We start from the raw sequence: 22,813 nt of genomic DNA, 5'->3' as shown, positions 1-22,813 counted from the left end.
AACATTGCTGGAAGGTTTGGCTATGATGAAAAAAATCACTGCTATGAAAATATGGGACCTTCCTCCTGAAATTTTCAATAAATGAGATAACCTTAGCAGAACAATCTTCATGCATATTATCGGAACATATTCAAACCAAGTCCCTATGTTTCTTCACCTGTAAAGGGGTATGCTACTGAAGTGGGGTGGCAGATTTGGAAGAAGTAATGAAAAATCATTTTAAAAAACTTCCACTTTATCAGAAGTAAGGTGGTAGTAGAAAATGTCTTTAATATACAGAACATTAGGCAACTAAAACACTCACACTAGGAAGGGAGGCTCATAGACCAGCTGCACACATAAAATAAATTTCACTCCATAAATACCACATGATTCTAGAAAATGGAACAAAAAGATTTTTCCTCCATCAGGTAACAACACCCTGGGCTAACAAAAGCCTAGAGAAGAATGAAAAGGAAAACACAGCAAGGAATGGCAGGGGTGGAGTTGAAATATAGCTCCCACACCTTCCAGGGCTTGCCCTAACCCCTGAGCTGCCCAGAATCCATCAGTCAGTCAATTGTGTTAGGCAAGTTTGTGCCTTGATGCACAATAATGTCTATCCCAACTGAAAATAAAGCATGTATTTAGTGATGAAAAAATCCAAATGCAATTAAAAAATAAACAAAACCTTTATCAAGTTTTTTTTTAATCAAGTGCTTCTCAAAATGCTGGCTAATTTCATAAAGGCTAATAAAACAGAAATATAATATAAACATTAAAATTTATCTGTCTCTTTTCCATGACTTTTAGCTGCTTGCTTTCTATCTTCTTGTAGTCAATTGTTTAGACCCTTTTGACAGCTGAAACTATTCCCATAACCTCCAAAACAGCCAGGGAAAACAGATGATAAACTCTCAGATCCAGGCTGTTCCTGTATATAAATAAGATTAGATCAACCAGTAACCAATTAATCATTCAGCCACAGATTGACTATAATATTAATAACTAGCATTTACATAGCACTTCAAAGTTGGCTAAATGCTTTGCAGGCATCACCTCATTCAGGGCTTATGACAACTCAGTCAGATAGGTACTATTAATAGGCACTTTTTACAGATGAGGAAACTGAGTGTCAAAGAGGTTAAGTGACTTTCCCAGGGTCATAACTCTAGTAAATGTCTGTAATGGTGTTTGAACCCAAGTTTTCATAATTCCTGATCCAGTACCATATACATTACTCCAGTAGTGTCAAACTCAATTAGAATTGGATCCCTGGAGACTTCCAGGGAATGAGCAAAGATGGTGGGATAGAGAAAGAACTCAGCTAAGCATTCCTAACATTTCTCTTTAAAGAACTTTAAAATAACACGTCAAATCAAATTCTGGAGTGGCATAGCCAACAATACATTCTTCTAGCCCAAGACAACTTATGAGGTTGGAAAGATAGGTCTGCAACATGGGGGTAGAGGCTGGCCTGAAGCCCACGTGGATGAAACATCAATGGTGAGACTAGGTGGTGGCAAGAGAAACAATAGAAGCTTGGGCTGCTCTCCATGCAGAGATGATAAGGGCAGCTGGAAACCTGTCAAAAATTACAGGGGATCCCTGTGCTAGCACTGGACACAGGACTAGATGCTTTGTTAAAAATACATTCCATGCCCACTTCTGGGTCATAACTCAAAGATAGAGGGGGGTATTTTGGTTAAAAAGGAGGAGTCCTGAAGAGCAGTATTGCTTTTGATCAAGAAGGGATCAGGGACCCTAACAAACAGAATCACTTCAGTCCAAAGGAAGGAGGGACCCTAAAGAACAATATAGTTTCCAGTTCAAAGGGAACAGGGCCCTGAGAAGCAATATCAATTACAGTCCTGAAGGATTAGGGACAATCTGGGGGGAAAGACAAGAGTATAGACCAGGGAAGCAGTGAACATACCTCTCCCCAGATCACACCACCTTAAAAGCACTAAAGAATTCCAAACACACAGAACTAGTTCTGAAAACAGCAGTGAAAAAATGCATGAAGCTTAGTGGGAACAGAACTCTATTAAACATAAAGTTCAAAATCAAGAAATAGTATGGAAATATGAGTAAAAGAAACAGAAACAAACCTGACCACAAAAATCAACCATAGTGACAGGGAAGATCAATACATAAACCCAGGAGATAATTAAGTCAAAACACCTAAAAACAAAGCCCCAAATAAAAAAAAATGTTAACTGGACATAAAGACAACAGAAATTCCTGGAAGAGCTAAAAATATATATATAAATCAAATAAGAGTAGTAGAGGGAAAATTAGGTAAAAAATTAGCACAAAGAAATAAAAGAATTAACAGGTTGGTAAAACATACATAAAAATAGTAAAGAAAATAACAACTTTCAAAATACTTGTTCAAATGGAAAAAGGGTTACAAAAAATTATTGAAGAAAATAATTCCTGAAAATTTGGAATTGGACAAGTGGAAACTAATGACTATGAGATATCAACAGACAATAAAATAAAGCCAAAAGAATGAAAAATAGAAGAAAATGTGAAATATATCATTTGAAAAACAACTGACCTATAAATTAAATCCAGGAGAGATTATTTAAGGATTATTGGACTACCTGAAAGCCATGGTCAAAGGAAAAGCTTAGCCATCCTATTTTGAGAAATTATCAAGGAAAACTACCCAAATATCCTAAACCAGAGGGTAAAATAAAAACTCAAAGAATCTAGCTACCACCTCCTAAAACAGATCCCAAAAGGAAAACTCCCAGGAATATTATAGCCAAATTCCAGGGTTCTCAAAAGAGGAAATATTTCAGATAGCCAGAAAGAAATCCTTCAAATACCATGGAACCACAGTCAAGATCATTAGCAGCTACCATGTTAAAGAAGTGGAGAGCTTAAAATATGATATTCCAAAAGGCAAAAGAGCTAGGACATACCCCCAAACTGAGTATAATGCTTCAAGGGAAACAATGTTTATTTAATGAAACAGAGGACTTTCAAATATTCCTGATGAAAAGACCAGAGAGGAATAGAAATTCTGACTTTCAAATATAAGACTCAAGAGAAGCATAGAAAGCTAAACATGAAAGAAAAATTGTAAGGGACACAAGGTTAAACTCTTTACATTTCTACATGGGAAGATGATGCCTGTAACTTCTAAGAACATTATCATTATTTGGGAAGTTAGAAAGATTCTACATAGAAAGAGTGTGGGAGTTGGGATGATGTAAAAAAATGGATGGGCAAGAAAGAAGGATGCCTTGGGAGAAAGAGGAAGGAAGATAGATGAAGAATGGAGGAATTTTTCTCACATAAAAGAGGCCTTTAAGAAAGAACTCTTAAAGTGGAAGGGAAAATGGTATGAGAAGGTGGGGCAGGCAGCACTTGAAACTTACATCTAAATTGGTTCAAAGGGTGGTTTCCCTGAGACACAGTGAGACTAGCACTCTCATTGTCTGTTCCCGCCATGGCTTACTGTGGCCAGGGACAGAAGGTGCAGAAGATGATGGTGCAGCCCATCAACCTCATCTTCAGGTATCTCCAAAACCAGTCCTGAATCCAAGTGTGGCTATATGAGCAAGTAAATATGCAAATAGAGGGCTGCATAACTGGTTTCGATGAGTATCACTCTAAATCAAAGTCAAGGAAACAACTTGGTCTGATCGTGCTAAAAGGAGACAACATCACTCTACTACAAAGTGTCTCTAGCAGTCTGTGGTCAATTAGAGGACATGCAGGAAACGGTGTTTGGGTTTTTTTTCTTGGTTCCGCTTGCTGGGAAGTAATAGTGGTGCATCTTTTTCCATGTTATTTCACTCTTTTATGGCATTATGAAAATAAATGGGCCGATCAGGGGATCGTTTATATTTAAAAAACAAACAAAAACAAAACAAAAACAAAAATTGGTTCAAAGGGGAAAAATATGTAAACATTTACATATATATGTGTGTGTATATGTGTGTATATATATATACACACACACACATATATACATACACACATATATGCACACATATATGTGTGTATGTATATTCAATTAATAATACAATTCTGTCTTACTCAACAGGAAATTATGAGAAGATAAGGATGAGAGAAAGGAAGACATGATAAAAGAGAGGTCAGAAAAAAGAAGCAACAGTCAAAAGCAAAACAAACTTTAGAGGAGTTACAGGAGAGAGAGAAAAAGAGAGACAGAGACAGAGACACAGAGACAGATAGACAGAGAGAGAGAGAGACAGAGAGAGGGATGGAGACTGAAGAAAAATACACAGTCACCATCACTGTGAATGTGAATGGGATAAACTCAGTCATAAAATGAAAGCAGATAACAAAATGAATTGGAAATCAGAATGCAACAATGTGTTGTTTACAAGAAACACACTTGAAACAAAAAGGTAAACATGGAGTTAAAATAAAGGGCTGGGGCAGAATCTATTATGCATTAGCTGAAGTAAAAAGTCAAGGGTAACAATCATAATCTTAGACAAATACAAAGCCAAAGCAGATCTAATTAAAAGGGATAAGCAGGGAAACCACATCTTGCTAAAAGGAACTATAGACAATGAATAGAACCATAGAAGTAATATCGATACTAAACACATATGCACCAAATGGTATGGCATTCAAATTCTCAAAGGAAAAGTTAAATGAGTTATAAAAGGAAGTAGACAGCAAAACTATTAATGGGAGAACTCAACTTTTCCCTCTCAGGACTAGTTAAATCTAAGCAAAAATATAAACAAGAAAGAAGTTAAGGAGATTATATATATGTATATATGTATGTATATGTATATGTGTGTATATATATATTTTAAAAATTGATATGTATGCTTGACCTGTGGATAAAACTGAATGGGGATATAAAGGAATAAATCTTTTCTCAGCCATATATGGCATCGACACAAAAATAGACCAAGGATTAGGGCATAAAAAAATCTCACAACCAAATGAAGAAAAAGAGAAATATTAAATGAAAATTTTTCAGGTCATAATGCAATAAAATTATATTAAATAAAGGGTTATGAAAAGACAGATTGAAATTGAGTAGAAACTAAACTATCTGATCATAAAAAAGGAGTGGGTTAAAAAACAAATCATAGAAACAACCAATAATTTCATGAAAGAGAATGACAATGAGAAAACATACTAAAATTTATGAAATGCAGTCAAAGCAGCAGGTAGGGGAAATTTATACCTCTAAATGCTTACATCAATAAAATAACAAGGCAGATCAATGAATTAGGCATGGAACTAAAAAAAAAAACTAGAAAAACAATAAATTAAAAATTCACAAACACCAAATTAAAAATCCTGAAAATCAAGGGAGAGATTAATAAATTTCAAAGTAAAATAAAACTGTGAATTGGTTTTATGTAAAAACCCAATAAAATAGATAGATCATTGGTTAATTTAATTTTTAAAAAGAAAAAAAAGAAAATCAAAATTACCAGTATCATAAATGAAAAGGGTCAATTCTCCACCAATGAATAGTAAATTAAAGGAAATATTAGGAGTTACTTTGCCCAGTTATATGCCAATAAATCTGACAATGTCAGTGGAATGGATGAATTTTTACAAAAAATATAAATTGCCCAGATTAGCATAAGAGGAAATAGAATGCCTAAATAATCCTATTTTGGAAAGAAAATTGAACAAGTCATCAATGGGCTCCCCTAAGAAAAGTTCTCTGTGACCAGATGGATTCACAGGTAAATTCTACCAAACATTTAAAGAACAATTAATTTTTTTTTTTTTTTGGTGAGGCAGTTGGGGTTAAGTGACTTGCCCAGGTTCACACAGCCAGTAAGTGTCAAGTGTCTGAGGAGAACAATTAATTTTTATCCTTTATAAACTACTTGGAAAAATAGGCAGAGAAAGAAAGAGTCCTACCACATGGTTTTGATATCTAAACCATGAAGAGCAAAACCAGAAAGAATACTATAGACAAATTTCTCCAATGAATATTGATGCAAAAATAAATAAATCAAAACTAGCAAGGAAATTACAGCAATATAATAAGAAAGATCATACATTATGACCAGGAGGAAATTAAACTAGAATTCAAGGCTGGTTCAATATTAGGAAAACTATCAGCATAATTGACCATAGAAATAACAAAACCAACAAAAAATGATTATCTCAATAGAAGCAGAAAAAGTTTTTGACAATCACAACACTTATTCCTACTAAAAACATTTTTTTATAAAAAAGCATAGGAATAGGGGCAGCTAGGTAGTGCAGTGGATAGAGCACCGGCCCTGAAATCAGGAGTACCTTGAGTTCAAATCCGGCCTCAGACACTTAACACTTACTAGCAAGTCACTTAACCCCAATTGCCACACACACAAAAAAAAAAAAGCATAGGAATAAATAAAACTTTCCTTAAAATGATTAATAGCATTTAACTAAAACATCAGCAAGCATTATCTATAATGGTGATAAGACAGATACCTTCCCCATAAGATCAGGGGTGAAGGAAGAATGCCCATTATCATCACTTATTCTTTTTTTTTTCACTAGAAATGGTAGCTATAGCAATAAGAAAATGAAACTAAAGGGAATAGAATAGGCAATGTAGAAACCAAACTGACCCTCTTTGCAATTGATATGATGCTATACATGGAGAATACTGGAGAATCAACTAAAAAGTTGACAACTTTAGCAAAGCTGCAAGATATAAAATAAATCCACGTAAATCATCATTATCTCTATATATTACCAACAAAGTCTAGTAGCAAGAGATAAAAAGAGAAGTTCCATTTATAAGAACTACAGACAATATAAAATACTTTGTAGTCTACCTGCCAGGACAAACCCAGGAACAACAAAACAAAATTTCAAAACACTTTTTACACAAATAAAGTCAGATCTCAACAATAGGAAAAATATTAATTGCTCATGTGTGGGCTGAGCCAAAATTATAAAAATTCCAATTATACCTAAATTAATTTGTTTATTCAGTGCCATACCAATTAAACTTTCAAAGAATCATTTTATAGAGCTAGAAAAAAATAACAAAATTCACCTGAAAGAATAGAAGATAAAGGAAATCAATGAAAAAAAAATGTGAAGGAAGGTGGCCTAGCCATACCAGTGCTCAAACTGTATTTCATAACAGTAATTATCAAAGCAATCTTGTCCTGGCTAAGAGATAGAGTGGTAGATCAGTGGAATAGATTGGGTACACAATACGCAGTAGGTAATGACTATAGTAATCTAGTTTTGACAAATACAAATACCCCAGCTTTTGGGACAAGAACTCATTTGACAAAAATTTCTGGGAAAATTGGAAAGCAGCTTGGCAGAAGCTAGGTACAAATTAATATCTCACACTTTATACTAAGATAGGGTCAAAATGGGCACATGATTTAGACATAGAGGGTGATAGCATAAGCAAAATAAGGAAGCAGAACCATAAGAGCTTTATACAAATAAACAGACATATTATAAGATGATCAAATGTAAAAGATTTAGCAACTCTTATCAAGAGAATTAACCAAAACAAATAAAGACCCATGATGAAAAATTCCATCCATCTCCAAAGAACTAATAAATTCTGAATACAGATGGAGGCATACTTATTTATTTTATTTTATTGGTTTTTTTAAATCTGTGTTTTCTTTTACAACATGGCCAATAAAGAAATATTTTGCATGACTTCACATGTATAATCTATATTAAATTGTTTGCCCTCTCAAGAATACAGGAGGGGAAGGAGAGAACTTGGAAACCAATTTTTTTTTAATTAATGTTAAAAATTTTTACATGCAATTGGGAAATATTTAACAAAATACATAAAATCATAATGAAAAAGAAAGAAAGAAATGGATCTTTTCAGGTTACATATTAACTTAGAAAACAGCATATTTACATTATCTATGTTTTATTATATTTGTATTTATGTTGTTAAACCTTGCCCAATCACATTTCAATATGGTTCAAGCTGCATTTTGGACCTCCCAGGCCATGAGTTGATACCTATACACTAGACAATTCTGTTGTTCATTAATGAATAATCCATCCAACTCAGTTATCTCAATAAAATGGGAAGTCATCATGACTATGTTTATTGATCAATTACTCTGAGAAAACCATTATGATTGGTTACAAAGCCAGAACAGATTTTAAGGGTCATCTAAGTCCAACTGTTACTCAGAATATGAGTAGGTCACTCTACAGACATGGAAACATATCATTACATCTCTTAATTTTAAAATGAAAGACTATAAGACTCTAGAGCTCAACTAGCCTAAACCTCTCATTTTTATAGAAGTGAGCCAGTGAGGTTAAGGGATTGTCCCTAGATCACACAGCAAACCAGTGGCAAACTTGTGCCTACAATCAAGTCTTCTTAACTCCCAGGTCATTATACCTTACACCTATTATTTAGCCTCTTTTCCTTAATATACTTCCATCAAATAGCTGAGTTTGTTTCTCCCTCTATTATAGTGCATTGTCTTTAATTTCCAGTGCCACAGTAACTTAGGGGGAAAAAAAACTCTTTCTTTCTGTTTACTCATTTATGACACTCAATCTCTTGTCTTGACAATTGGAACGTATTCAATCCTTACTTCTATTTTGTAGAGTCTCTTTTTTTCCCTTTAAGATGCATGGCAGGCACCATATTCTTCCCTGAAGCTTTTCCTTATTTTTCCCCTGCCCTGACAGTGTCCTTCCTCCCAAACTACCTTGTAAATACATTTACTACTTTGAATATTTTCTATTTATTATTTTTTATATTTATGCAGTATATACATGTAATATATATGTACATGTATAATATCTACTTTTTGTCTCTTCCAAGAGGATATAAACTCATTATGAGTAGAAATTCTTTTTATTTATATCCTCAGCAGCTAATAAAGTACTTGATAAATAGTAGACTCTTAATAAATACCTGATTGGTTTCTTCATTAAATGACAACACAGTATAACAAATCTCCAATTTAATAAAAAAATAAATGAATGCCATAAGAAAGATGACATTGCCTTGGGCTATTCAGCCATACCATGTTAGTTGGTGGGCATATTTCATTTATATGTACACTTGTGTAACTTATATAATAGTAGCATTTAAGTGTACCTTTGTTAAGGTACACACTATCATACTGGATTTGTTCCCTCATCCTACTCCTACCTATTCCCAAATAAAGGCAGAATCTCTAATCATTTTTTTCAACAATAACAACAACTAATCATAGATGCTTATCTATCAGTAACAAACTACTCTAAAATGAAAGTACCCCCTTAGAATCCCAATCCCCTACAAATGCCCAGGCATACAAATAGTCTAGTATAATAGGATCCAATAGCCCAAGGGCAACCACTAATAAATTCTATTGAACCCAGTAAACACTGGCTAAGGCTCTACTTACTGCACAATACAGTTAAGGGAACTGAAGATATAAAGATGATATAAGGCTTTGCCCTCATTGGGCTTACAATCTAATAGGACAGTGTGGCATATAAACTGGTAAATATGATACAAATATGGTAGGCTATAGTAAGGAAAAGAAGAGATACAGAAAAAGAAATTTTCAGAACAGACTACCTGCAAAGAGCAAAAAGGGGCTTATGGACAACACAGAGCCTGATAAAGACCATGAAGGGAGAGAAGGATATCCACAGGAAAACTGGGGGATGATGTTCTAGACACAAAGGGGCAGCTTTTGCAAATAAATGGAGGAACGAAAGAATAGGCAGACACATGTAGAGATTGGAGAATATCCAGAAACCAAGACAGATTAAAGTGTAAAGTATGAAGAGAGGATAGAAACTAAATGTGAATTCATTGATATAAGGAACTCCAGGTGAGGAAACTCCCTTTACCAATGTAGGTGGCCCCTTATGGTACAATATATAGTTTTTAAAAATGTCAGGCTATGGTTAAGTAACTTGCTCAAGATCACAAACTCAGTATGTTTCAGAGGTCAGACTTGAACCCATATCTCCTGGACTTTTGGGCTAGCTTTCTATCCATCATACAATGTGAGACATAGCATAGTATGAAACAATGTTGGAAATGCAGATAGTAATCAGATCCTGGAGGGTACTGAATCAAAAGGTAAGAGGGAAAGGGATAAGGGAATAAGCATTTCTATAGCTCCTACTATGTGTCAGACACTGTGCTAAATGCTTTATCAATTTATTTCATTTGATCCTTGCAACTGTATGAGTTAAGTGCTGTTTGATCCCCATTTTACAGTTGGAGAAACTGAGGATGAGACAGGTTAAGTGACTTTCTCAGGGTCACATAGTTGCTAAGTGTCTGATTTGAACTCAGGTCTTCCTGACTCCAGGTCCAGTGCTCTATATAAAAGAGTAGCACCAAGATGCTTTAGGAGTTTGATTTCAATCTTATAGACAATTAGGGAATCACTAGAGGTTTTTGAGTAAGAGAAAGATGTAGTCAGACCTGTACATTAAGAGAATTTTAGCTGTACAAGTAAAGAATTGGAAAAAGTAGAAAATTATTTATAAGGCTGTAATAACAGTCTAACTAAAAGGATATGCAGATAAGAACTAGGGTGGTAACAATGTGAAAAAGCAGTAGAGGGCAGATGACAGAAGAATTGTGGAACTAGACTTGGCTAGAGCTGGTAACTGAAAGAAGGTAGGGACTGAAGGACAAGAGAGAGTCAGAGATAGCCTTAACGTTCTGAGCCTCACTGGTTGGAGAATGGCCATGAAACCAAGAAGAATAAGGAAATTGAGAGGAGGAAAAGAATTGGGGTTATGAAATAAGCCCCAGGAAAAGTAGACTCCTGGGAAGTATGCATAAAATTCACTCTTTAAGGGAAGAGGGGAGAACTCACTCACAACTTCAGGTGAGGTGTGGATCAGGTCCTCTAATCTGGTCAGACAATAGTTATAAAAAATCAGACCTAGTACCGATACCCTGGAAACCTCTAGTGCATACAGGTAGCCCACTAGTAATGTGTGAGCCCCATCTGCTGGTTCTTATAGTGTCTCTCATCAGGTGAATGGACAATTGTCACTCTTCTAGCGCCAGGGTCAGAGAACACCATGGAAAGGCAAACAGCACTGGAGAAAGAAGCAAGGACCATGAACTGCTCACACAAATAAATATACTCACAGATTATTTAAGAAAACCAAAATGTCTGCTTGGCCCTGGTGGAAACTCCACCTTAGCATATGTGATCAGTTTTGAGAACTACAAAGTAGTCAAGAGTTGAGAAGAAGTAGGAGGAATGAGTTGCTGAATGCTAGTGAAGTAGAGAAAAGGGGTGAGTTGAGATTGGAAACAGTATTTTGAGGGAGAGCCCAAGAGCTTTGAGCCCCAAGTTTGGGGCACCAGACAGGGAGAAAGGTGAGTATATGTAGAATGAGTTAGGCAATATTCTGGATAACAGTATTCCCCCAAAACACTGGTAAGCAATGATAAGAAATCATAAAATAAAATTGTTTTCATGACATTTATTGAAATCAGCAAGGGCTGAGAGCTCTGAATCTACATGAGGTAAACTCAAAGAGCATCAAGTTAAAGTAAAGTCTACACTACAGTAATGTGAGCATGAGGAAATGAAAAGGCCCTGACACCAAGGTTCATCTGACGTTGGAGCTTACCATATTAGCAGCCCTGCCACTTATCAATGACAACTTTCAAATAAGAATGTCTATACTCAGAGGAGTGTGGTGTAATGGACAGAGTTCCTACCTTAAAGTCAGGAAGGCTTTACTTCAATTCCTACTTCTGATATATGCTGGCTAGGTGACCCAGGGAGGTCAAATGATCTCTTAAAGTTCCAGGCACCTAAAACTATAAGTTGAAGAAAAGGTGTTGGTTTATATTGGGAGGGGGCATTTCCTCAGCCAGGAGCTCCATATTCCAATGAACTCAAAGGTCCCTGTCCCTATACAAGTTCACTAGCACTAATGTAATTAGTCATACTGGAAAACAATATATAGAAGTACTTTTTAGAGACTACGCAAATGGTGGAGTAGGAGGAAGCAATACAGCATGGCTCTCTGCCACAATTACTTCACAAAGACCAAGAAAATACAACATACTGAGTTCTAATCAGAAAATCTAAGTAAAAATTACAGTGAGTCACTCTTACAACCTTTACATGCATATGGAGGTGAAAATAGAACTATACCTGGTAAATTGAATTCCCAGGAGGGCCCCAAATTGAGCCTTCCTATATGGAGACTGAAATGGGGTGAGAGGCTGTGTTGTAGGGCAAGATGTCCTGTATTCCATCAGAGAAGGGCTGGACACTGTGCAGGGAGCAAAATTAGGTGCTGACTGACATTCTCTCATTCATACACCAGAGGTGGGTCCCAGATCAAATGTGACCTGAGGATGGATCCTGTGCCTAGGGGTAGCAGAGCTGGTCAGAATGGTCATAGGCTTGAGGTTGTGTACTGATCAAAGAACAAGAACAGAAGCAAGTGACAGCTGAGTGGGCACAAACACCCAGACAAAAGAGCAGGGTCTCAGATCAAGTACCCAGACTTGTCTGAAGCCTAACCCTGAATAACCAGACTGAGGAAAAGCCAACTGCCTGTAGTTCTGGATGCTTTGAACCACCTGATGGTGGTTGGTTCCACCAGTAGTCTACTGAAGTACCAACCACAGGCAAACCTACAGTTGTAATGCTGAGAACCAAACCTGAGTCAACAGTTTACAAACTCAGATTAGGAGGGCAGCAATCAGACTTTCCCCTAGATCCAACCACTCAAAGCAAATTAAAAGCTTGCAGATCCTGAGCCTAAATTATTCTTCTACCCTTGAAGAATTCCAACACTCAATTTCCAAAGAAAGCAGCAGCAAGCTTCAAAAGAATAGGAAAAAAGCGGCAGCTAGGTGGTGCAGTGGATAGAGCACTGGCCCTGGAGTCTGGAGACACTTAACACTTATTAGCTGTGTGACCCTGGGCAAGTCACTTAACCCCAGTTGCCTCACTAAAAAAAAAAAAAAAGAATAGGAAAAAAGGACCATTTAAGGAAGGCCCAGACATTTCATTTAGAAGTATGCAGAATTTGGCCTGAATATCAAGTCTGAATTAGGAGGTAGGGCTGGAAAAAATATTTTAAAAAAGGAATCTCACCATTTTAAAAAATGGTTCTGGTAACAGGGACACTAAAGTCACACATTCAGAAGATGAGAATGACTTCAAAACATTTACAAGCAAAACCTCAAATAAAAAGAAGAGTACAACTAGGACACAAATTAAACTAGAATTCCTTAAAGAAGTGAAGCAAGGTTTTTTTTAAGTTAACATTATATAAAAAATGAAAATTCTAGAAGAAAGAATTAGTAAAGAAATAAAAATTATCGAGGAAAGACTTAGAGAATTAACAGTTTAGCATAAGATTTATAAAACTTTACCCAAGCAACAGACTTCTCAAAAATTAAGATGGATCAAAAGAAGTTAGTTATTCTATGTAATAATGAGAACTATTTAAAGAAAATCAAAAGATAAGGATAAAAAAAGAAAATATATGATGTCACATATAAAAAACCCAATTTAGGGCAGCTAGATGGCGCAGTGGTTAAAGCACCGGCCCTGGATTCAGGAGTACCTGAGTTCAAATCTGGCCTCAGACACTTGACACTTACTAGCTGTGTGACCCTGGGCAAGTCACTTAACCCCCATTGCCTGCAAAAAAACAAAAACAAAAAACCCAGTTTATTTTGAAATCAGATCAAGAAGATACAGTTTAAAAATAATTTAACTACCTGAAATCCATGAGCAAAAAAATAAGCGATACATCCTATTTCAAGAAATAATAAAAGGAAACTGCCCAGATCTTGTAGAACCAGAACCAATGGGCAAAGTAAAAGTAGAAAGGATATACTGATAATTTCCTAAAATAAATGTCAAAAGGAAACCACCCATCACATCCTAATCAAGATCCTGAGTTGAAAAGTTTAAAAAAAAAAAAGAAAAAGAAAAAGGACTGCAACCAACCAAAAAAAGAGAAACAAATCAAGTATAGAGGACCCAGTCATGAACACACAAAATTAGCTGCCACAATTTAAAAAAAGGGGAGAGCTTAGGACATAGCATTTCAAAAGGGGAAAGATAGAGGTTACAACCAAGAATAACTTGCCCAGAAAAAACAAGTAAAATCAGATAGGGAAAAAATGTCTCTTAAATGAAGTAGACATTTCAAACATTTCTGACAAAACATCAGAACTCAATAGAAACTTTGAAACACAAAAAAACGAGGGTGAAGAAAAATATAAAAAGTTAAATATAAGTAAGGAATCACAAAGGACTGACAGTGATAAAGTGTTTGCATTCTAAAAGGGGAATATAATAGAAGTTTTCTTAGAACCCTAATAACATCAGGAGTCATAAATGGAGTCAAAAAAAGACAGAGGACCTAGTAGTGTTGTTATATTTGGTGATATGAAGAGAAGAAAGGAAGGGGAGGGGGAAAAGAATACACTGGGGAAAGAAAGTTAGAAGGGTGGGAGAAATCACCTCATATAATTGGGAGACACAAGTAGAAGGCTATGCAAATAAGGAGGAAGAAAGAGATTGATACTTCCGACTTCAATCTCATATGAACTGGTCAAAGAAAAAAAATACACACAATTAAGTGCAGAAATATATTTCACTCAACTGAGAAACAGGAGGGAAAAATAATAGGGAGAGTAAAATTCAGGGAGGGATCAGTCATAAGTGAAAAATCTTGAAAGAAGGAGACAATAAAGAAGACATTAAATAGAGAGAAAGAATTAGTAAGATATTAAAATCAGGTTCTGGGTGAAGAAATTAAATAGAAGCAGGGAAGTTGGGGGCGGCTAGGTGGCGCAGTGGATAGAGCACTAGCCCTGGATTCAGGAGTACCTGAGTTCAAATCTGGCCTCCGACACTTGACACTTACTTGCTGTGTGACCATGGGCAAGTCACTTAACCCCCATTGCCCCACAAAAAAAAGAAGCAGGGAAGTAGAAACATATTTCATCAAACCTACATCACTGGTGTCAAGCACTCTCCTCACTCATCACCTTTTTCTTCTTTATGAAGAGGATGCAGGAAAGAAAGAGAAAAAAATTATAAGAAAACTATGGAGGGAAACACACAACCTATGACAATGACTCTAGATATAAATACTATCAACTCACCCATAAAATGGAAGAAGATAGCCAAAAGGATTGTAAAATAAAAAAAATCTGGCAATGTTGTTCATGAGAAACATGACTGAAACAAAGATTTATACAAATATTTTTAAAAGGCACTGGAGTAAACTCTATTCTGTTTCAGCTTAAGTTAAAATAGTAGGGTAGCAATCATGATCTTACACAAGGGAAAAGCATAAATAGATAATTCAAATAGATACATAAGGAAATTACATTATTCTGAAAGGTATTATAGATAATGAATTAATACTAAAACTAAACACATATGAAACAAATGGCACAGCATCTTGAGGTGTTTAAAATCTAAATGTGTGGTTGCCTTAAATTAGAAGCGCCAGTCTTTGGACATTAAGCATTTACTAGAGCATACTAGGTATTAGTAAAAGGAGAACACGTGGAGTTAAGAAAGTTAAGAAAAGGCCTATCTAGCCTAGAGTTCTAGCCTGGTCAGGTTCTTCCTCAAACCCTCTACCACACGCCTGCTTCAACCACAAACTGCCCTTCAAGCTGAGTGTTGAAGCTTTTTATAGGTCTGGAGCAGAGAAAGTCCTTACACACTGCTTTAAGTTGATTGGTAGGCATCATCCAAATCCACTGTTTCACTGGACTTGAAGGTGGTCTCAAGTTGAGTTCAAAGTCCTTAGCTTCTGAGAACAATACCTTCGTAAGGGCTAGCCAGGTGTGGTTACAATCTAATTAACTTGAAGTAGGCTAATCAGCAAAGTCAATTACTCTCACTTAATTCAATCAGTTTAGATTAATCTCCAGATGGGCCTTTGAGTATCTGCCAAATCCCATTATTTTGTCACAATCTATATAATTAAAATTAAATTGAATTAGTTACATGGAAAAATAGAGAATGACTATAACAAGTGAGGCATCTCAATGTACTCTTTTTAAATTTAGACAATACTAATAAAATTTTTAAATTTTCTCTGATACAGCTCTCATTTCCAAGATATATAAGGAATTTATTCAAATTTATGAGAACCATTTCCCAAAATTGAAGGATGTGAAGAAGCATTTCTCAAGGACATACATCTAGACTATCTATAATGATATTTTTCCAAAATCAGAGAAATTCTAAAATTAGAGAAATCTAAATTTAAAAAAAATTCAGGTTCTACCTTACATCTATTAGATTGGCAAAAATGGCAAATATTAGAGGGGCTACCAGAAAACATAGATATTGATGCAGTTTTTGGTGGAGTTGGAAAATAGTCAAGGAATTCTGGATGGCAATTTGTAACTCTCCTCAAAAAAGTCATTCAGTAGTGAATACACTTGAAGTATACTACAAACTGTGCATTCCACTAGAATTCAGGGTGCCAGTTTTCATATTAAGAAATCAAAGCTATTTATAGTAATATGAAGAAGTGCTCCAAATCACTTTTGATTAGAGAAATGCACATTAAAATAACTTTGAGCTATCACCTCAACTATCAGATTATATAAAATGACAGAAAAGGAAATTAATAAATGTTGGAGAGGATGTGGGAAAATTAGGACACTAATGCACTGTTGGTGGAGTTGTGAACTGATCCACTCATTTGGGAGAGCAATTTCAAACTATGCTCAAAAGGCAACCTAACTGTGCATACCCTTTGATCCAGCAATAGCACTACTAGGTCTGTATTCCAAAGAGATCATAAAAAGGGGAAAAGACCTACATGTACAAAAATATTTATAGCACTCCTTTTTGTGGTGGCAACATATTGGAAATTAAGGGGAGTCTCACCAACTGAGGAATGGCTAAAAAAGCTGTGGTATATGAATGTAATAAAATACCATTGTGCTGTAAGACATGATGAGCAGCAGATTTCAGAAAATCCTGGAAAGACTCATATGAACTTAGGCAAAGTGAAATGAACAGAACCAGGAAACCATTGTATACAGTATCAGCAACATTGTATGATGATCAACTGTTAATGACTTAGTTCTCAGCAACACAACAATCTAAGAAAAGTACAAAAGACCCATGATGGAAAATGTTGTCCACTTCCAGTTAAAGAACTCATGTACTCTGAATGCAGATTGAAGCATACTAATTTTTTTAACTTACTTAGTTTATTTTTTTCATGGTCTTTTTTCCTTTTGATCTGTTTCTTCTTTCACAACTATGACTAATATGGAAATATGTTTTACATAATTGCACATACATAACCTATATCAAATTGCCTACCATTTTAGGAAGAGGGGAGGAGAGGGAGGAAGGGATAAAAATCTGGAACTCAGTATCTTGTAAAAATGAATGCTAAATATTGTCTTGACATAAAACTGAAAAAAATAAAATACTATTAAAAAGAATTAAATAAGAAAAATTAATTTAAAAAACTTTTAAAAAGAATTCATGGTGCTAAGTCTCCATGAGAAAAGACAGTTGAAATGTCCTTATCTTTTGCTGATGGAAGGTCCAAGCCTTTCTGTACAACTGTAGAAGTCAATGCCAGAGATGACTAGAAAACAGCAGCTTTAGATATTGCCTATGTGGGGGTTGGTGGGTGGCTTCTGCTGTAAACAGCCATGTGAATGACGCCTCAAGAATGGATGTGGGTTGAAGACCAGCAGCAGAGATGGCACTTAAGTCACATCAAGTATGATGAAGAAAGTGAGCAACATAGCTTCAAGAATAATGCCCACCAGAGTCAGACCCTGACCCCTGTAATTAAAATGGCTGAAAAACCTGGTTCCTGTGGCATTTGCAGCCATTATGCCTCCATAGAACCAGAGATGGCTCCTCCCTGGCCTCTAGAACCAGCTTCCATTTCCTGAAAGGCTACAAAGCTGTTAGGCCTGGAACACTCAGCTCGGGAAAAATTCAGTATAAGTTAGGAGGGAACTGGTTCTCTAATCCCAAAGAATCACCTATGTTCCCTTGAGGAAGTCACTTCCCTTCCCTAGCCAGAAATTAAAATATACTCTAAAAAAATTCACATGATTCACAAGGAGGCATCTGCCTATTTGGTTATTGTTCAGCTAGTCTGTTAAAGTCAACAACATCTCTGATTTATTTTTGCTCTCATCTTTAGAACATTTCATTACAAGAGCTCTGCTATATATGTAAAGCAAAATGCCGGAGAAAGTGAATGGTTTTCAAAGGCATCACATGAATGTTTCCGAGAATACAAGATTAATTTAAAAGTAAAAATGGCAAAGGTGACAAGATCTTTTTCAGTCTTGTAATATTATTTTTACAATGAGGATTATGATTTCGAGTGATGGAATAATTACTGTGTTCTAAAAGCACTTGAAATAAATGGAGGAAAAAAACCCTTCATTTAGTACTATTCTCTCTTATCTGTTTTTTTCCCTGCAAATTTATTGGGGAGGCATCATTAAAGTGTTCCCTGCAGTAACTCAATAATAACCTAGGCTTCTGCGATAATTTACTTTAACAGTAGTCTATAACATTCTTTTTGAGAATGAACTTGTAATTATTACTAATAATTTGTTTTTAAATCCTTTCTATAATCATGTCATTAGTTTTGAAGAAAGTACATCTTTTAATCTTGGGGAACATGTGGATGAAGAAGACAAGAAACCTAGATGACCATTTTAAGGAAATGTCCTAATTAGATATTAGAACTACATAATATTTGCTATTGTTGTACAGGTATTTTCCCCCCAGTTATGTCTGAGTATGACCCCATTTGGAGTTTTCTTGGCAAAGATACTGGAGCGGTTTGCCATTACCTTCTCCAGTTCATTTTACAGATGAGGAAACTGAGGCAGAGTTAAGTGACTTGCCCAGGATTACACAGCCAGATTCTGAAGCCAGATTTGAATTCAAGAAAATGAATCTTCCTGACTCCAGACTCAACATTCTATCCCCTGTGCCACAAAGCTCTATATTTTATAATATACTTTGGAGGAAATTTTTTTAAAGTAGAAAAGATTAATTTTCATTATCTTAAAAACACAAATTATTCTCAAAATACATTATACCTTAATAGAAAGGACACTATACCTACAACCCAATATTATACTGACTAGTTTCTCAAGGCTTAGAAGCTGTGATCCACTTTTCTTTTCTTTTTTTTTTTTTTTTTCAGGGCAATGAGGGTTAAGTGACTTGCCCAGGGTCACACAGCTAGTAAGTGTCAAGTGTCTGAGGTCAAATTTGAACTCAGGTCCTCCTGAATCCAGGGCCGGTGCTTTATCCACTGCACCACCTAGCTGCCCCAGTCCACTTTTCTACTAAGCATAATAAACTAGCTTTATGCCCTACCCTTAATAGAGATTCTCTTTCTTCCTGTAACTCATGAAGCATTAATGATGATTAATGGCCAGAGTCATAAAATATTTGAACTGGAAAGGCTTTAGAAATTATCTAATTTTACTTCCTTATTTTAAAGATAAGGGAACCAATGTCCACATAGGTTAAATAATTTGTCCAGTGTCATATAACTAGTTGATGGCAGAAAAGGATTAGAATATAGGTCTTTAGACTGAGTTCAGTGCTCTCTTCACATAAAGCTGCCTCTAATTTTATCAAAGATATTGTTAGAGGCAGTTGGATGGTGCAATGAATAGACAAAGTGCCAGATCTAGAGTGAAGAAGACAAGTTCAAGTCTGATCTCTGACAGTTATTCGCTGTGTGATGCTGGGGAAACCACTTGACTTCTGTTTGCCTCCATTTTATCATCTACCTAAAAGAGTTGTTGTAAGGGTAAAATTAGATACTGGAAAAGTGCTTTACATACCTTAAAGCACTATATAAATGTTAGCTGTTATTATTATAAAGTATCTTAATGTATACTAACTATTTAACAAAATGCAAAGCTGACCCATTTGTTTTATAGGCTGCAACATCATGGAGTGGATGGAACAAGTGCACTGGGCACAGGTCTACCAGAAGGCAAGCTCAGAGATGGCCTAACAAAGAGCCCAGTCCCAGAAGTGGCAAACCAGATTCAACAACACGAAAGTGCAAGTTAGGATTCTGAATCAGAAATACTGTTCTCAAAACACTCTTCGCCCAACTCTTACTCTTTAGTCTGGGAAAAGGTTCTTAGAATGTTCCTCTGACACATCAGTAGTTAGTAATATCTTTGAATATTATGCAAAAATAAGGTTCTCCCTCCTGAAAATTGTCTACCTAGCTATTGTCACAAACTATGCTCCATCACAGAAATGAACTTCTCCACCAATATATTTTTTCCATTGCCAAATCGCCAACTAAACTGTGAACCCACAAGGGCAAGGACCATATATCATCATAACTTTGTTAAATCTAGGATGACAGGTGATTACAGACCAACACTATGGAATACTGTATATGCATTCCAAACATCCAAAACAATAAATGAATTGGATGTCCACTCACATCCACATTTGTGGAGAAAGGCTCATATCTCCTCTGAGCCAGAAATTAGGAAATGTCAACTGTCTACTCTCACAGAGACTGGAACCACAAATTCTAATGGGGTGCTGTTTTCTGGATGCTAGGCTCTACACAGCTTCAGCTGAAAAGCATTTTGATAAAACAACTGAGCCAGACTTATCCCACCCTTTTTGCTGCCTGGTCTTCTGCCCTCCATATCCTCCTGGTGGGAGCTGTGTGTGCCTTGCTCAAGTTCTGAGGATTCAGTCACTGCACTAAGACAGGGATGTCTGGTCAGTGTTTTCAGAAGAGCAGAGTTCATTTGTGAGACTATAATGGCATAGTTGGCAAGGGGTACTCTTTCCTTAACTAGCCCCAGGAAATAGTTTATAAAGAGAACTAGCTACCAGGCTATTGTTGGAGAATGAGCTGCTGCAGAATTCCACCTTTGGCCTTCCATCTAGTGTATCAACTCCTCCCCTTGGGACCCGTACTTCTGATTGGTGTGAGAGAGTTCACCATATGTAGTGGAGTCCAGGCCCATTATGCTCCTCTGTGGTCATCTTTCCACCATGGTGTCAAGTGTATACCACATGAACCTCATTCCACATTTTCTACATTTTCTCTTGAAACAGTCATCAAATCCACATAATAATTCATGGGAAGGACATGTCAAATAATCACACGGTTCCATTCACCATGCATATGAATTTACAGACCCAAACACCCTTGCTTGGCTACCAAATAATGATAATAGCTAATAATAGCTAGCATGTCTATAGTACTTTGGAAAGGAGGTGGTGCAGTGGATAGAGTGCTGGGCTCATCCTTATGTGTTCAAATCTAGCTTCGACACTTAATAGCTGTGTAATCCTGGGTAAGTTACTTAACTCTGTTTGCCTTGTTTCCTCATCTATAAAATGAAATGGAGAAGGAAATGACAAACCACTCTATTATTTTGCAAAAAAAACCATACAAATGGGGTCATGGAGAGTTGGATACAACTGAAATAATTCAACAGTAATAGAGTACTTTGAGGTTTGCAAAGCATATTACATATGTTATTTCATTTAAGCTTCAAAATAATTCTTTGATGTAGGTAATGTTATGTTTCCAATTTTACAAATGAAGAAACTGAGGCAGATAGAAGTTATATGACTCACTGAGAGTCACACAGCTAGGAAGTGTCTGGGGCAGGATTTGAACAGAGGCCTTCCTGACTCCAAGACCAGTACTCTATCAACTCTACCATTTAGCTGTCTTTACACTCAGTTATATATGCTGTCTTCTCCAATTACAAGGTCAGTTCTTTAAGGGCAAGATCAGTGTTGCTTTTGAATTTCTATTTCCAGGACTTAGCATAACAAGTTTGTGCCAGTGGCCCCTTTGGGTTTCCTTACACAAGATACTCCAACCCCAACTCTAGGAAGTTCTGCTGGTTGTCCAACATGCCTGGAAGTTTCTTACTACTCACTTCTGTCTGTTGGTGTCTTTGCTTTCCTTGTAGTCTCAGCTAAAGTCTCAACTTCTACTACAAGCCTTATCCAGTTCTCCTTAATTTTACTCCCTTACCCCTGAGGTTATCTTCAATTTATTCCATGTAAAGTTTGTTTGTCCATAGTTGTTTGTATATTTTTTGCCTTTCTTTGTAGTACCAATGGTTAGCACAGTACACAGTAGCTGCTTCATAAGTGCTAGTTAATGGACAATCTGCTATTCCACAAACATTTAACGTGTGGGCTAAGCACATGGGGAGACATAAAGTATAGACAAGTAATGACTATCTTTAAGGAACTTAGTCTAATAGAGATAAAAGAAACTCCAGAGATAGTTACAATATACAATTTCTCATAAATCTCTGTGTGAGAACTCACTAGGAAAGTTGTTAGCAATCTAGGAGAGTAGGAAATACGTACTTTGAAATGGCAGCAGGGGCAGCTAGTTGGCGTAGTGGATAGAGCACCGGCCCTGGATTCAGGAGTACCTGAGTTCAAATCCTGCCTCAGACACTTGACACTTGCTAGCTTTGTGACCCTGGGCAATTGACAACACCAATTGCCTCACGAACAAACAAACACCCCCCAAAAAACAAAAAAACCAAAATGGCAGCAAACCACTTTATGTCAAAGACTGATGTTCCTTTTTTTTTTTCCTTAAAGAAATTTTTATTTTGTTTTCAACATTTTTTTTTTGCAGGCTAATGAGGGTTAATTGACTTGCCCAGGGCCACACAGCTAGTATCAAGTGTCTGAGGCCAGATTTGAACTCAGGTCCTCTTGAATCCAGGGCTAGTGCTTTATCCACTGCTCCCTCAACATGTGTTTTTTATAATATTTTGAGTCCCAAATTTTTCTCCCTCTCTCACTTTCCTCCCCCCACCTCCCGCCCAAGACAG

General features: G+C 36.2%; 1 protein-coding gene and 1 pseudogene across 1 annotated transcript in view; one reads left to right on the top strand and one right to left on the bottom strand.

The window, feature by feature from the left end:
• CPXM2 (carboxypeptidase X, M14 family member 2) overlaps window positions 1–22,813 on the bottom strand; it is a 234,106-nt gene that overhangs the window by 166,825 nt on the left and 44,468 nt on the right. The window lies entirely within an intron of this gene.
• On the top strand, window positions 3,443–3,847 carry LOC122741448 (annotated as a pseudogene).

The sequence above is a fragment of the Dromiciops gliroides genome, chromosome 2 (assembly GCF_019393635.1).
Source record: "Dromiciops gliroides isolate mDroGli1 chromosome 2, mDroGli1.pri, whole genome shotgun sequence".
NCBI classification, from domain to species: domain Eukaryota; kingdom Metazoa; phylum Chordata; class Mammalia; order Microbiotheria; family Microbiotheriidae; genus Dromiciops; species Dromiciops gliroides.
The sequence above is the reverse complement of the archived record's forward strand: the minus strand, read 5'-3'. Positions and strand labels throughout refer to the sequence as shown.